The sequence below is a fragment of the Ooceraea biroi genome, chromosome 9, assembly GCF_003672135.1.
Source record: "Ooceraea biroi isolate clonal line C1 chromosome 9, Obir_v5.4, whole genome shotgun sequence".
Lineage (NCBI taxonomy): Eukaryota > Metazoa > Arthropoda > Insecta > Hymenoptera > Formicidae > Ooceraea > Ooceraea biroi.
Window position 1 is genome coordinate 2,796,672 of NC_039514.1, and position 17,000 is coordinate 2,813,671.

Genomic DNA, 17,000 nt, shown 5'->3' on the forward strand with positions numbered 1-17,000 from the left:
TTAGCCATAGGGCCGTTGCGTAATCGGCGCGATCGGCGCAACGGAACAAGTGCATCGCGTGATTTACATGCTTGTTGTACTCACCCCCTCACCGCGACGTAAATCTTCCTTGAAACGTTATCGTTTCGTAAATCGTTACGATTGGCCTGTAAAAAAGAGAAAGATTCATATGTACAAACTATTCTTTCTGTTCGTTGCAAAAGAGCGTTTAAAGACGAATTATATTAAATTACATTCAAAATAAATTCACGTCAGGCATGCTCCGCAGATGGAATTAATATGTGCAATGTCTCGTTCAATGAAACTGTAAGTACGACTGAAAATATATGTGCGCGACATGATATACAACGGTGCGGATAAGGGTATGCGATATAATCGCGATATGAAAGGCTGGAGAACGAGGTGAGCGGAGTGCGCGGACACAGTGCCACCGAAATCGTCATCTGCACCCTTTCAAAGATCCCGCGAGCTTCCAATAGCTTTTACCCTACCACTAATGGCTGTCTACCGACTGACGAGTGAGAGCAAAGAGAGAGAGAGAGAGAGAGAGAACAGCGAGTGCGAGATATACGGAGAGCTGAAGGAGTACGAGAACGAAAAACGAGGGTAGACCGTACACCGATTCAAAGAGCCATCTCTTTTCGTTCGCCTCCTCTCGCATTTCTCCTTTATATCCTCTGTCTCGAAAAGAGCATAATAAAGGGAAGAACGATGCCATAAGTCTTTGTCGTACCACGTTGTCTTATCTATGGTGGCCGCGTGCGAGCCTGCCCAAATGCAAACAGATAAATAAAATTTCTTTTATAGATACTATACTCTAGATCAATTGTTTATTCGCAGAAAAAGATCAGAGAAAGGGAAATACTCCCATGTTTACAACTGCCTCTATCGCAACTGAGAAAATTGTGCAATTACAAGCCAGAATCGTCGCAAGAGAGCACTGCGATGGAAGGGTCGATTTATAAAAATAATCGCTACATCCTGATAAAAGTTCGGATCGCCACCGTTATTTATCACTCGCCGCTGTTCCCTCTTCGTCGTTGCCAAGAGCGCGCAGGAGGGCGCAGGCACCGGAGGGGGTGGCCGGAAGGGGATAAGTATCTGTGGGGTGCCATGGCAGTACGTGACAACTGCCGAAGATATTCGGTCGCGAAAGAGTATAAGCTTAATCCTGCCGCGACAGCGACAGAAATATGAGACCATATTGTCTCCATATATCATCCGAGTGTTCTTCGACGGGCAACCCTCGAATCAGCCTTCCTATTCCTGCCGAGTGTCTTAGACTTAGGCGACAATGTAAGTGCACGATGGCTGCTGTATCGTGTATGGTGTGAACATGATGATAGAATTTCGCTACTGAACCTTTGCGCATCCTTGCGCAAATTTGGAAAAGACGATTGTAAATTGTTCTTCAATTAACAAGCGAAATTACGTCTCTCGTTAAATCAGAAAAAAAGTTTGTACAAATGAATTCAGATTATGGTTCACGGAATTAGAAGAACAGAGAGACTAGAGTTTCTCATAAATGAGGAGATAATTGCACTCACTCATTAATAAGACGCTCAGTAGTCACGATTACGAGGAAATCCATGACTGATCGTTTCACTCTCTGTTGACTCTCGGAAAACTCGGCCGTGCAATTTAATCAAAGTAACGGGACAGCAACGCATTGTTGAAGCTATTATTTATTAAGCCGCAGTTATCCTCCTCGGAGTTCAACTTATCGTAATCAAGAAGAAGTAAAGTTAATAATCTATACAGACGCTTATTTCTGCAAATCGCACATTGCTATGTACAATAGCGATATGAAAGGCTGTAATCCACTATGGTCATTAAATTTCAAAGTACTTTCAATATGCCGAAGCGATACGCGCGAGCTTGTGCAAGCAGAGAGCAGCGATCGCCGAGGAGGTACTCCGGAGGTGCGCGAAAAGGAGGGCAACTCGCGTAGCTCTCCTCGGCGCGTCGTCTGCCGCGCCAATTCCCAACAAATTGTAATTTCTAGAAACAAATTGAATATAAACGCGCCGTAATTCGAATGCCTGCTGCAGCGGCACCGGCACAATAATGATGACGGCTGCGTAGGAGCCAGCGACCGTGGCTGAAGGGAGCAAGGCAGCGCCAGGAGACGTAGCCATGCGCGAAACAGCAATCTTTCGAGGCAATCTCTTTAATAAATGAAGCATACGTTCCCGCTTTTGAATTACGTCTACGTAATGGCCTCCCACCGCCGCCCCTCGCGCTCGCTCTCTTTTGCAACCCTCTGTCTCTTTCTCTCTTTCTCGTTCTTGTGTCACGCGTCGGCGCCGCGTGTGCGCACACAAAGAGCGACGAGGATTCCGCCGTCGAGATCGGCAAAGCCGATTTGGACGGATCGCTCAAAAACAACTGGACGAACGCGAGCGTAAATTAGTGCGCGCTCGACGAGCAATCGATAATGTATCTTGATTTATAAAATACGCTTCGTTAGCGCGTCAAGCAAATTGCAGAATTATAATTCGCGATCAAAATAATTGCGACGTGTATCAGGAATCATAAATCAATTTCAGATTAAATGGAAGAAACCACGGAATATGATGGTTTAAATCACGAGATATATTTGGATATGTATCAACGCCTTCTCCAGCCAATCACAATAATAATGTAACGTCAGATGCTCGAATTATGATCGCTCTGCGGTTAATGATAAATTATCACGGGCGCATAAAGCGCCCGTGTCTGGTAACCGGAAATGTTCGCACCTCCATTCCGACAGGTCATGTCGGCGATAAAAGTGCAACGAGCCTCACATCTCGCTCTTGTCTCTCTCTCTCTCCTCTTTCTCCCATACGTTTCACGCGAACGTATGCAATCACCTACGAATATTATAGCCGGCAGCGCCGGCGAAATAACTGTACAAGTAAGTAGTGTCTGCTTCCATTGTTTCCCTCCAAATCAAAAGCAGTCAAATTCTCCATTGTGATCGCACCATGCGCGCGGCACTTACACAACGATGGAGAAGCGCGATATAACACCGAGATATCTTTTGGAGTGGATTCACTGGATATATTCGTTATAGCCGGTATTTTGCATAGTCAATCAAGTACTCGAGTATTCAAACTAAGGATCTGCGCGAACACTGCTAAAAGATTCTTTTAAAAATCTAATTTAAAAAAAATTAAACAATGCATTAATTTATATTTTCCGGTTTTGGATGGAATACATGTTTCGCGTGCCACAGCAATCAATATTGCGAATCGACGAATTATTTATGTTACTCGCTATTACTGCAAAGTGCTGTCGATATCGTTGCTCGAAATTTACATAATTTCGTAACTTGTGTACCACTCTGTAAATGTATTTATGTACGTATCTATATGCGTCTAAGTATATATATATATATATATATATGTACAGACAAAGAACGAATTTGTGTTGTGTACACTCGATGCGTCGGCGGATATACTCGCAACGTAATCGCTGAATCGGTATTCCGTCGACTGACAGACCTAGGCAAACAATGGACGTTTGATTGTTCAAGATTTAGTGCTGGTTTACTACCGTCGAATTCGAATTCGCGATATCGCGTCGCTCAGTGGCGTGGGTGTGTCAGCATCTGCATTCGCGCAAGCTTCGCGAAACGTTTCCGATTTTCCGCCAAGTACAATTCCAAACAAGGCTTGATTTCATCAAATCTCGCAACTGATTACTCTCAACAATTAATCTTGACGATCAGTCTAAAAAAATAATCGTAATGGAGAGTGTATAGTTAACGGATAATATTTATATAAATAAATTCACAAAATTGAAATTAATTTATTGAAAACTGCGTATTATAAAAAGTATCGCGCGCGATGCAATTTATAGTTGAATATATTTGTATTATAAATAAGTGAAAAGAATACTTTTTCACTTAGAAATGTTATTCACACGTTGTTAGATGAAAAACAGAATAACTTTCGTGTGAACTTGTTTACTTGCATCTTGCAAGATAAAATATTACACCTAGCTTACATCTCGTCGAAAGACGATACGGCATTTACATTATTTTCCATTAAATGTCAGACGAACGAAACTCGAGTGTACACTCGAGCCGGTATTTTGTCCGAGCGTACAATCATGTCAAAGCGGTATTTTCAATAGCCCATGCACTGGAATTCGCCCGATGTTCACAAGAATTTGTGTTTTCCCGTGAATCGCGGCTGGTCATCGGAAAGAGGTCAGCTCTCAGATATGGGTACAGACAGCTTAGGAATCTAAGTTGGCATTCAAGACGGATAACAAGATTTACGCGCGGAAAGGTTGTATATTCCTCCTCGTGGCAATTGTAAAACTATTTAAAGAACAATGCCATTATTATAAAGAAATATAGTTATCCCGTAAATTACATAATGCAGTTGATGAAACAATAAAACTGTGTCGTCCCTCCGAGTCGTCATGAAATCTGTATTATCCTGCGAAATACGAGATTGACGAGGGTAGCATTTCCGTGTCTTGGAACGCGCAGAGATGGTCAGAAGAATTTGAATTTCTCTCCCAGACGAGGGTCTGTCATATCGAGAGGCTAGAAGTGGGCGCACGCCGAACGTCTTAGGAATCCGACCGATGCCGCAACCGAGAAAACAGAATTCGATTGGCAGCAAGACAAGAGAAGCGGGATTGCTCCCCTTCGACCTCAACAGGATCGGGAATGCGGAGCATCTGTACCTTCATAAGTACCACCGAAGTCCCTGATGTCACCCCCATCGAATCGAGGAAGAGATTTGGCCATATTTCAAGAACCGATTGAGATCCAAACTTTACTTCCTACATTCTCGAAACGAAACAATAATAATTTTTCTTCTTAACGTAATGTCCTTTTGTTATTTGTCACTATTATGTTCATCAATTTTTCTACGTTTTAGAAATAGATCCGATTCACAATGCAAAGTTTAATAATTTACCAATCAACGAGCAACGTTTTTATGCAGCGCGACTACCGCGATGCATTTACGTGCAATCCAAAGAGATAGAGTCGGGATGAACTCGCGTAAGCGGCGCGCACACATCTGCCGTCGCTATATTTCGCTTTTGTCAAGACACGATCGCGTTGATTACAAATAAACCGAACAGACAGCCGCTTTACACGCGCTGGTAAAATCCACACGCGCGTCTGCTGCGTTGAAGCAGGCTGCGCGACGCGGCTGGGATGGGGCCGACTGGTTTCGTTAAAACAACCCCCTATGTCGCGCCCCCGCGCTTTGGCCTCCAGCTTCCACGGCGACGTCAGCCCTTTCTCCCGTCGCAACCGCGTCTCTGGCAATTCACTGATCCGCATTTAGGACAGGAGGCGATATTTAGGCCGAAGGGTGAGAGGCCTCGAAGTTAATTAGATCGACTTCGTCAAGGCGCATCCACTTTACCTCAACGCCGCGTCAGAGACATGTCGCGCCGTGACTGCTTTCACCAACTGCATACGCGGCAAAAGAGGGACGCTGACAACCCCCCGTTAATGTTAACGTTACTCCCTGGCGCACTTTCGGAGTCGTGAAATTCCTGCATAAATCACACATATATTTTTCAGGGTATTAATTTGCGATCTCTGTCTTATTAAATCAGGCTCTATAAATTTAACTTCTATGTCTAATGTCGTCTCGAAAACTTCTCGCTTAGGACAGGATTTAAATGGCGCGTCAGAGAGAGGCTTCAATCCTTTTAATCCGCGGTTCTTTTTCCGGAGTGTCTCGATCCCGAGAAGTATAATATTATTTCTGGTGAAATTTCTACCAACTTCTCTCTCTCTCTCTCTCTCTCTCTCTTTCTCTCTACTCTACTCTCTCGCATGCGCGTCTACTTTTGACGAGATCTTGCATAAAATATACATATCGCGGACTCATATTTTTTCGCTCATCGCTTTTATAAAATGTCACGCAGGACGATATGAACGTGATTGACGAAAATAAGAGAACATCGATGGGAATATAGTAACGACCCGCGATCTAAAGTCGGCAACGACCACGGCAGAAATAGCGTGACGGGCTTAAATTCATCGGGTGCGCGAAAAAAGAAGACGAAACGGGCACTCTCTCGGCGAAGTGACAGCGGGAGTTCCATAAGTATACCTCGCTTACGGTCCCTCCTACGGTTCGATAGCGTACGTATGCGCTCGTCTAGCGTGCGCTCGCAAACGACGAGATGCGCCCACCCCGACGGTATTACGTATTAAAAGTTGCAGCCGACGTGAATTTTTCACAAAGGAAAAAGTATTCAGCGCCGCTCTCTCGTATCTTCTATATTAAAATCTAATATGCGAGCAGGTAGAACGTAATATCTATTACAGAGTAATATCACCCTCAAAAACCTTCCTCTTCGAGTACTTTGTTACATTCGCCGGGTAATATCCAGGGGTTGGCCAGGAAGTTGACACTGTATTAAAGAAATGCGACGAATGCGCTTCGGAGTCAAGTCAAATGAACCGACGATCATTCTCATCGATAATATACCCGTTTTAATATTCCGTCTTAATTTTCGCGTCGGCAATTTCAGTAATATAATATGTAATTATTCCGTCAAATAAGTATTCCTCGAAAATATTTTCAAGATATTAATCCGGGATGAACAAAAAGAGTTAGAAACCGAGGATCGCGTACGGAGAACACAGATTCATAACATTCAAGAATTTTTCACCAAACGCGGACAAGAATGGAAATCGCAAACGACGAGCTGAATGCAGGGATGAAGCGTGTCATAAAATAGAGAAAGGAAGCACAGAGAGCAGAACCCCGTGGCGAGGGTGATAAAAATTTATATCGGGGTATTCGCCTTGGTCGGATAGTGAATTCAAACGGGCGTGTAATTGGCAGTATCGTAAAAAAAAGGAGAAAGAAGGAAAGCACCAAGACGGATCCAGAGAGAACGTGATGGGGGGGAGGGAGATGCAAAAGAGAGGGAGGGAGACGAAATGGGAAGTAAGATGGAGGGAGCTCGAGGGGGGGTTGTCTCCATAATTTTTTATCCTAAAACCGCTTCGTCTCTTCGAAGAGCGATATTGTTAATATGCAAAGGAGCTTCGGAAAAAATGGGGTGGCGAGAAATAAGGATATAACCGTAACCGGGGGATGAGGGACGATGCGGCTGGGACGGTGAAATTATCGTGCTCTCCTCGCTGCGAAAGATTATCTTGTCGAGCGAATATTACGAGCCTGCTTATGACACTTCGATCGACGACTTGCGGTTTTGCGTACGCGCGGAAATGTCTGTCTCGCTTTTGATCGTAAATGCAAAATGCAAAGTAACTATACGTCCGATCAAAAGTGAAAAGAAAGAGCACGAATCATGATTTATGATCTTGCATTGTTATTACTGGCTTGATAAATCATAATTTCGTACAGTGAAACATAACTGAAGATTTACTTAAATTACGCTAAAGATTTACTTAAATTACGCTAAGATTTACTTAAATTACGCTAAATAAGGAGGTAAAAGAAATGAATTAACAATTTGAGGTCGCACTAAGTATTTGAACGAAAAAAAATAAATCATCATAGGTGAAATATAACTGCCTCGTCATTCCAATCATTGCGTATCGTAGGGATCACGGTGTTACGACTTTATCGAGGTGCCGCGTGACGAATCTCGAAAATGGCGTCGGCTCGTTTAATCAGCAGCGGGTGAAACAATGTTCCTGGCGGCGGAGGGCACGGGTAGTAGTTCAACGAATTGTTTTGATAAGTCGCGGAGACAATACGTCGTTAAGGCGCCGGGTTTCTCCGTTACGGGAGCAAGAACGACGAGGTGAACGACGTGGAAGGAAGGCAGGCAGGAAGGAAGGAAGGAAGGAAGGAATCCGCGACGACCTGCAAGAAAAGGAGACGAGGGGAGGCCGAGGAAGAGGAAGAGGATGGCGAAGGAGGACTCTCGAAGTTTAGATTAAACTCGCCGCGGATAAATATTCGTAATGGAGCGCCAGGGTGCCATAAATTAGCATGCTGCCCTCTCCTGTCTTTTCCCGATTCGACAATCCATGCAACACGGGTCCGTTACCGTTCGCCGTAAACTCCGTCTTTTCCGCCGTACGCCGATATAACAACAAAATGCGGAATTTCGTTGAGAAGAAACAAGCAAGAAGAAAGAGTCGAATCACACGTCGAAAATCTCAGATCAGTCACTATGAATGTGTTCCGGCGCCTATATGGACCTTAATACAAGGTGGAGAATGATCGATACGAATCCTTTATTATTTTACGTGACAACAGCGACACGTAGGACCAATCGCTGGATACAGGCAGATTAAGTAGTTCCTCGACTTAATTGCTAGGGCGTTAATAGGAATTCGGGACCTGAGTCGCGACTCATGTGGGAGGCACTGCGGTCGCGACGGGTGAAACGGGAAGGAAGGGAATAAACCGCTATTAATCCACATTGGAATTGAGTATTATTAGGGAACGTATCCAGGATTTGCGACGGGTCTGGTTAAAATCTCTTTTCGGCCGTATCTCAAGAGTACCTGGCGCGATCGTTACTTTTCGTACCAACGAGAGACCGATATCCCTTCCCCGCCCTCTCCTCTAGTCGTGCCACTCTATCTCGAAGATTAGAGCAGACGAGGATTTACTTTGTTTTATTGGCCAGACCATCCCCGATTTCGCTTGAAAAGGACTTAATTGGTGTTGCGGGATCGCTTTGATACTGCCGGGCCTTACTAGACACACTATGCTATCCATTGAAACGTCATTTCAGATTACTAATGTGAGCCGATCTCCAGCATACGCGTCCAGGTTGACGCGTGCGACGTTTAAAACTCGAGATTTTCGAGATAACTCGAGAATTTGTAGAATGACGAATTTTCTGGTAGAGGATCCAGCGTTTTGTAAGCACTTTTCATTCACAAATCGTGTGATCTCGCAAGTAAGTGTTAAGATTGAAGAATCTTTAGATGTTAGTTCTACATTTTTTTTCAAAGTTAAATAATAAAAAATATATATATGAACGCGAAAGAACCATTGGCGGAACACGAAAGGAGCAACGCGGAACTTGACTGAAGGGACAATAAGGAATCGATAGATTTCGGAAAAGCGCAGGAGCTGTTTTGAATCCCAGAGGTACTTCCTTCGATCTCAATACGTCTTACCGTGTCTGCAGTGTAATAAGGAAAAAAAGGCGGCTCGATGCTCGCGGGGCCGCCTTCGGGATTGAAGTGGATTAATTGGTTGAACACTCACGGGGGTTGAAGCGAGAGCCGCCCCCTCTCACCCCCATTCAATTACTTGTGATCTTTGCCGCCAACCCTTCGGTACTCTGAGACCTCGGGATATATCCCACCGCCGTGAAAATTGGTCCTCCCGCCGCCGCCTCCGTTGAGAGGAAGGTGCGCAGTTCTAGCTACCCCTTCGAATAAGAAAGCCTCGCTGGGGGATCTTTCGACGCGTTCGCTACGTGCGCGCCATATCGATGTCGACGAATGACTTAAGTCTTAAGAAATTGCCGGTTGAAATTATGCATTTCGTTATGTCGCTGTTCTACATGCACATACAATTGAAGAAACAGTTGTGTTCTGCGTGGATAAACTAGGGATATATTATTATATATAAGTAACTTGGAAATTAATATAACACGAATCGTAATATGATAGCGTTTTGGAAATTTAAAACAGAAATTTAAAAAAATTTTGAATAAATATATATATATATACACACATACATATTAATGATATATTATTAATTAAACGATATGTATTAATAAAAAATTTTAATTTGTAACTGAAACCTTGCATAAAATATAAATCATTATCTCATCAATAATACACACACAATAAATTATTTAAAAGAATTGTACAATTAACATAAGAATCAAGAAAATTTCTTAAAATGAGTCAACAATAATACGAGAAGAAGCCATGCAAAATTTATTAACGCTGGCAATAACGAATAACGATATACTCTACATAAAAGTGTACTTGCGACTGCAAAGCGACCGCGCCATTTCGCGGAGACGTCCTCCGGGTCTCACTGTATCGATTTCTCGAGCAGATACCTCCTGTATTCGTGTACCATCGTCTCTGCCTCCTGTATGAACGTTCGAGATGATCCGCCACCCGGTATCATATCTTACCGCGCGCGCCTCGCGTTCTTTTAAATAGGAACTTGCGAAATATTCATGGATGATATTCAAGCCCCATTCAAATACTCGCCCTTACATACACACATAGATCCACACGCGTCTCTTTCCACCCTTGCCCGACACCGAGTGACGGCGTATTTAAGTTGGTCCTTACGTACACACGCAGGAAAACGCACTGACAAGAAACACACGAATGCATGGTAAACGCGTGGTATCCGCGCGGGTTTCGCGCTCTGCCCCGTCATAAAAGAGCCCCCGCCGTGCGCGTACGCCGCTATATCTTTAGAAATATTGGTTAGATTTACATATTTTACGATAAAGAAGAAAAAGAGAGAGAGAGACAGAGAAAGAGAGGAAGAGAAAGGGAGAAATGTGTACACCGGGGTGAAGTAAGGGAAGATCGGTGCTTGCGGAAGGGACGCGACGCCTGACGTCGATGGCGGTGGCGGCGGTGGTGGTAACGGGGAGAGAGGGCGGAAAAGGGGAGACGTAACGGGGGAGGAGGATGGGGATGGAAATCCAGCGGAGTTGCCTGAATGCGGGCGGCTTCAGAGACGCTAAATATTAATACCTACTAGTGTTCCTTTTATGCTACGTCTACCCCATCCCCGACCCCTATCGCTCCTCCTCTCCTCCTGCACCCCTCTCCCTCTCGTGCACTCTCACGTTCGCGGTATGACTTAGCATGCGTACACCGAGCTCTGTCTATCTGTCCCTCTCCGTCCCCATCCGGTCTCTTTCTTGAATACTTCCGCCGCCGTCTCACCATCTCTCTCCCTCCCGCTTGTCCGTTATCTCCTCGTCTCTTTCAACGGTAACTCGTGTCTTTGCGCAGCCGATGTCCGCCGCCGAGGGCATTCATTGGACGGTCCGGCCTGGGGATGAATTCGCCGTGCACGCTTGTTTTTTGAACGTGCCCGCGTCGCGGCGAGCTTTCAACGGAAGCTCGGAGATTAATCTAATGAGCGTGCATGGAATCGCGGAGCGATACCGAAGAGGAAAGACCGTATCCGTCACAGCCGCGTCACAATGCAGAAAAGCGGCGGCCGCTGAGCTCGCTCGCTTTCTAAGGGACGCGCTTCAAAGTCGAGTGGACGTTAAATGCGGCCAACATTGCCGTCGCGCGGCTCGTTCGGCCGTATCGGCGGGAAGATAGTGGTATACGCATGGAAAATAGCGACGTTACAAATTGGTCATTACAAAAGGGAGCAACTCGTGTGCGTTCGCGCGCGCACAATTTTTATTTCCCTCTTCACATTCATTTACTTTAATCTCAAAAGAATCAAACGTGAACGCAGAATAACAGAATCCTGAGAGAAAGAAACGTTAGTTTACATTTACGGAATAACTGATATATTCTGGAAGAGAAACGTTGATTTGTTACCTTTTTTGTAAAACAAAAAGAATATTTTATTTTGAATGGTCGGAGTCGACGAGGATTTGCTGCCCAAAGAAAAACTCCAAGTGTACCAAGTGAAAACGCTAAATATTCCTCCACCGTCGACGCTTTAAACGATCGCATACGTGTATGTGATATGACGATGCGTGCACGCGTTACGAAAAGACCAATATGAGAACTCATCCACGAGTGTAACGCATCGGGAGGGTGATAACGAGTAAAAGGCAATCGGCGACCGGCTCGTCTCTTTTTTTCCATCTGATAGGGGGAGAGCAGCTTAAAAGGCGGTTGCAACAAGTCACCCCGCATTTACAAAGGGTCGCGCATGCCGCGTCGAACCGCGGCGCCCTACGCGCGATTCAATTAATAAAATTCATCCGAATGCGTCCATTAATTTTTTCCTCCTCCGACACGGCGTCGCCAGCAAAGGGTTTCGAGTTCTCGACGGCAGTCACGACGCCGTTTAAAGGATCGGGGGCGCGGGGTTGGTGGAAGAGACTCGAACGGGTACAAATAAGGTGGGGACCCCGCAGAGCTTGAGTATAAATAAAAACGAACGAACGAATAAATATCCAACAAGGAGCGACAGATCGAGTGCTTGTGGTACTCGCCCCATCGCCGACACCCGCTATCCCCTTCACCTTTTCCTCCCGAGAGGTTCGACAGCAATGATGTTCCGGGAATCGGGGGTGAAAAGCGTCACACCATAAAAAACAATCTTAACTCAACATTATTTACTGACCCACCGACGATTACAGAAATTTATAAGCGTTTCACGATCTCGACGTTCAGAAAAAGATAAAAAAAACTGCATCATTTTATGTATTGTACATCATCTAGGCGAACGTGACAACGAAATCACAACGGGTATCAATATCAGATCGCGATTTCTCGCAACTTACGCGTTTCCGGAGGTGTCTGCGTCGCGCATTAAATTTACGCTAGGAAGTACACGAGCATCCAATATGCATACGGGCAATTTCGAGAGCGCGGCTCTTCCCGGCAATTTACGGCAAGATGGCGTATACATGACAAACGATCGAATTCCCTATGCAAAGAAATCCACGCTACCGCGAAGGTTCCTCTCGTCTCGCCCACTCTGGCTCCCTCCACCCTTATTTTGTTCATTCCAAGCGGCGGCGCGCACGCTTCGGATACACTTATAACACGACGCGGGTTCTCCCTCTCTCTTGCCCTCGTTCCTTCTCTTCTATCTCTTTCTCGCGTCATCTCGTATCCCCGGCGATATTATGAGCGCGCGTGTAATGGAAACCGACGGATGATACATGGAGACGTCAAACGTGACGGCTCGTGGTGCCGTTTGGAAACGCAGTCCCTTCCAATTCACGAGCAGCCGATGCCACGGGAAGAAAACCGCGCCTTCCTCTGTTAAAAATATCAAAATGACAATCTATTAAACGCGTCGACATTGGAAAAGCTCCCGGAGGGCCGTGCTGTCGCTTGATCCTCTCCTTATAACAAATGGAGATTAATAGTAAGTTACAGCAAAATTATGATCAATTATAATTACTGGATACATTAATATAATTCTTGCTCAAATGAATTCTTCTCTCTGCAGATTTATAATATTCGATATGAAATAAATTTCTTCACATTTGTCAATGATTTGTCGAAGATTGTGGATATATTTGTCTGTGCAATAGTATCGAGCTTCAACAAATTCAGTCCAAAAATCAGTATTTATACGAACTGTCACCGTAGATTCTGCGATATTCGTCACGTTGATCCATCACCGAAAAAAACATGTCGCTATTGCACGCGGATATTGCACAGTCACTTTACCCGGAAATCCGATACGACAATTTGTTGCTCGTCTGAAGGCCTCCACTCTTTCCCTCTCTCGCCCCCAAGGCGCTTCTTCCGCTATCCGATTTTGATCGGCGGGAAATCGCATTGAATGCGATAACTTCGGCGATGAGGCTTGCGGAGAGAGAAACGCAGACCGAGCAAACACGCGTGGAAGAATGGGAGAGAGAGAGAGGAAGGCAGGCAGGCAGGCTGGCAGCGGGGGTGAACTCGGTCGTCTCCTTTCAAGGAGGTTGAACTGATTTTCCACTCGTGGGATATTCAATAAGGCAACACTGAAAGGAAAAACCTGAAGGAGGCTTCAGTGGGAGGAGGATGGACGGAGGTGAGGGCTGGCTGACTGGTTGATGCGTGTATACGAAAAGAGCGTGCATGTATCTGCGGAGCCAAATCAGAAATCAGCGCGGGTGGGAGCTGTGTATCTAACCACCTCTATCCCTTCAACCATCCATGCGTTCCCTATCGACTACTACCACTAACCGCGCGTATCGAGAGTATCTCAAAGCCTACGGAGAGGGTCCCGCCCGCCACTTGAATGCTCAACACCGTGATAGTCTTGTCCAAAGCAATCCCGATCCGCCAAATCGATCCGTCCGCGAGTAAAGATCTCGTCCGCTCGTGCGGAATCGTGGCCGATGCTCGTCAAAGCGACGTATCAAGGCCTAAAATGTGACGCTTGACTATCTCGCTGTTGATTAGATTCATCGTGCTCTTGATTGTCAACGGAAACTGTGGCGTCGTCAATAGTTGTTCATCAAATTACTGTAGCGCGCGCATGTCTTCCGCGCTGATGATCGTCGCGACGCGTTCTCGAGAGGATCGATTCTCCCCGCGGATGTTTCTGCACGCGTGCTCCCAAAAAGAAGCTCACAGTGGTCGCTGCTCGAATCGAATCGACTGGGAGGGTGGTGGGTGGGTCGGCAGTTTAATTGAGTGCCAGACGATATCGGGGTAGGTAGCGATTCGTCACTAACGAGGGTTACCTACGAGGATTACTGCTCGTCCGCCCGTAAACGCCCGTCACTTCGACGTGCGTATTCCTTTTTTTTCCCCCCCCCCCGATTCGTGCGATATGGAAATGGCTTACGCATCCTACTCGCCGCCTCACAAACAGCAGTCGGATAAACTGTACCTTTTATTGCCGCGAATCCTTCTATCATGCTGTTACTGCTGTGACCGCGTCAGATTGGATTATCGGTTTGTGTACCTTGTTGTCATGAGCGCAACGCCAGTTTCGTATCATGCATATTCCAAACGGGGTAGGATAAAGCTAGCTCGCGCTGTAATACTGTCACCTATCTCGATTTGATCTGCTTTAAATATCATCGATGGTTCTTTTTTTTCCTCCCTCCCTCTCTTTCCTCCTCTTGCTTTTGCCATCACATCGATACGTCCGTGTTCGTCGCGCGTTTCGCAAGGAATCAAAGCCGAGCGCGAAGCAGTCTCGGCTTCTCTCTTTCTCTCGGCACTTTCGAATGCATCATCAAGCGCTGAAGATGAAAGATGGCTGGCGCATAAAAGCTATTCCCAAATGCCAAGCGAGCGCAATGGCGGCGTCAGTCGCGGAGGCTGAAAGGCTCCGCCGCCGCCGTCGTTAACGTATGTAGGTGTGCACCATCCACACCACGGTCCAGCCGGCCGTATCAGCTCCGCTCCTTCTTCTTGCTGCACCCCGGAATCGCGATGCATCCTCCTCTCCCCCGCCTCGCACCCCGCGCGTCCCGTATTCTACCCTCCATCAGGTCCGCATACATGCAGCCGCGATACCCACGCAGTCAATAGATAATACTGCGCGGGAGTCGAGAGAGTTCTGTGAATGCCCGGCCCGAAGATCAAACAGCAAACCTAAACCGCTGTTTGTTTTTCATCACACCCCTGATCTCTTATGCAACCCCCCGTTTTATTCAGAATTTAGGTTGCCGCGGGTACGTATACTACTCGTATACTTGGGCGATGCACGTCCGTGTATTCGTCTCGTATCGACTCATTTCCGGCTGCCGCGCGAATTCGTAACGGATTCTCGCCTCTTCACCGCCTCACCCTTTTCCGTCCGACCGCCACCGACCACCTTCGGCCTTCTTTCTTCGCCGAATCTACTTCGATGCGATCCCATCTCGTTCTCTCCCGTGGCATTGCTATCCGGGGATGCATCGAAAGTTACCGGTACACGTGTACGCACGCCGTTCTACGTATACCTGCTGGACCAATTCACCCTCGGAGCACCTTTCGGAAGGAAGGACAAACGTAGGGAGACACACACATACATACACACATACGCACACACAGACGCACCATCACCGTGGCGCAGCATCTGTTCCACCGGCAAATTACTTTTGTCTTGAGAGTCTCGAGGCGATAACTTTTTTCTTTAAGTTTGAGAAAAAAAAGAAAGAACATCTCTTTTTCAGTCAATGCTTAAATTATTTACAGTAATCGCATGGTATTAAAAAATAATTTATTTGTGTGGAATTTCTCAAGTAAAAGAGTTATTTCCATGATCATTAATATAATAATAATAATAATAATAATAATAATAATAAATAATTCCATAATTATAAATGTAATTTTTGAAGCAGAATTGACGCGCATGCATCTTATCATTCACAAAACCGGAAACAGTCAAACAATCCAACCAAAAATAATGATGATAACGCCAAGCTAGTCCGACAATAATTCATCAGCATCTTTTACGAGAACGAACGGCGCGATCTCGATTCTCAATGGCGGCTCGCGGAAAGAGTTATGCTCGCGCGATCTAAGCTCCCGGCGCTCACGGCTTTTCGCGTTATTCCCATACGGACAAAGTATCCGAGAGCATTATCTTCCTGCATAATGCATACACACCGGCGGTGGAAGCAACCCCCACTTACCGTGAGCTGGATTCTCTGCGCCCTGCCGAAAGGGGGCTGCTGCTGCTGTTACCGCCGTTACTACCTCTTCACCCTCTTTCTCACTCTCTTTCGCTCTCTCGGTTTCACCCGCGGCCCTACGGCCCCGCCACATCCCGCCTCGTCCCTCCCCGACCGAGTATTTCGCGTTATTTTATTGTGCTGCGACTCAATAGTGGCTCCCGACCGCCTATACCGTTTCCGTGTTACGTGTGCTCGCGTTTCTTCCACATGCAAGGAAACACACATCCTCCTCCTCCTCCTTCTCCTCCCGCAACCCCGCTTCGTGCACGTACGTAGCTCTCGCGCGGAGATACCCCGGACAATATAGCCACACGTACGCGCTCACACGAGCACAGGAACGCCGCCCGTGGGGCGAGAGGTGTGTATGCAGATACACCGAGTACTTAGCATTAAGTATTCAACGCAAGGGGATCACGTATTATCGCCGACTCCCCGCTCGACGTGCGCTTATTTATTGCTACCCGGTACGTATCTCGCGCGGCAAAAAGAGAATACCGGCCGGCACCCACCCCCGCCGTGCGAGTCTGCCGGCTCCCATCCCTTACTCTTGGCTGATCGGTGCTTTACATCCGGGAAGATTATCGTCCGCTGTAATAACGTTTCCTTCCGGCGCGTGGCTCACCTCTTTTCCCGCCTTCGCGCAATGCTACGTATGGGATATACAGAACGTGCGTAAACACATGATTTACACACAGAAATCGAGCAGTTGTTTGATAATTAACACGATTATCAGTTTTTCAGCTGGGTTAGAATCGCGATTTATTGAACAAACAAAATTCGCTAAA

At 46.3% G+C, this 17,000-nt stretch overlaps 1 long non-coding RNA gene across 2 annotated transcripts in view; it reads right to left on the reverse strand.

Annotated features, from left to right (window-relative positions):
* The window catches only part of LOC105276294, a 380,772-nt gene that overhangs the window by 205,634 nt on the left and 158,138 nt on the right, over positions 1-17,000 (reverse strand). For both annotated transcript variants that reach the window (XR_003406934.1, XR_003406933.1), the window contains one exon: positions 85-146. This is a non-coding gene — a long non-coding RNA (uncharacterized LOC105276294). The remainder of the gene's footprint in view (positions 1-84; positions 147-17,000) is intronic.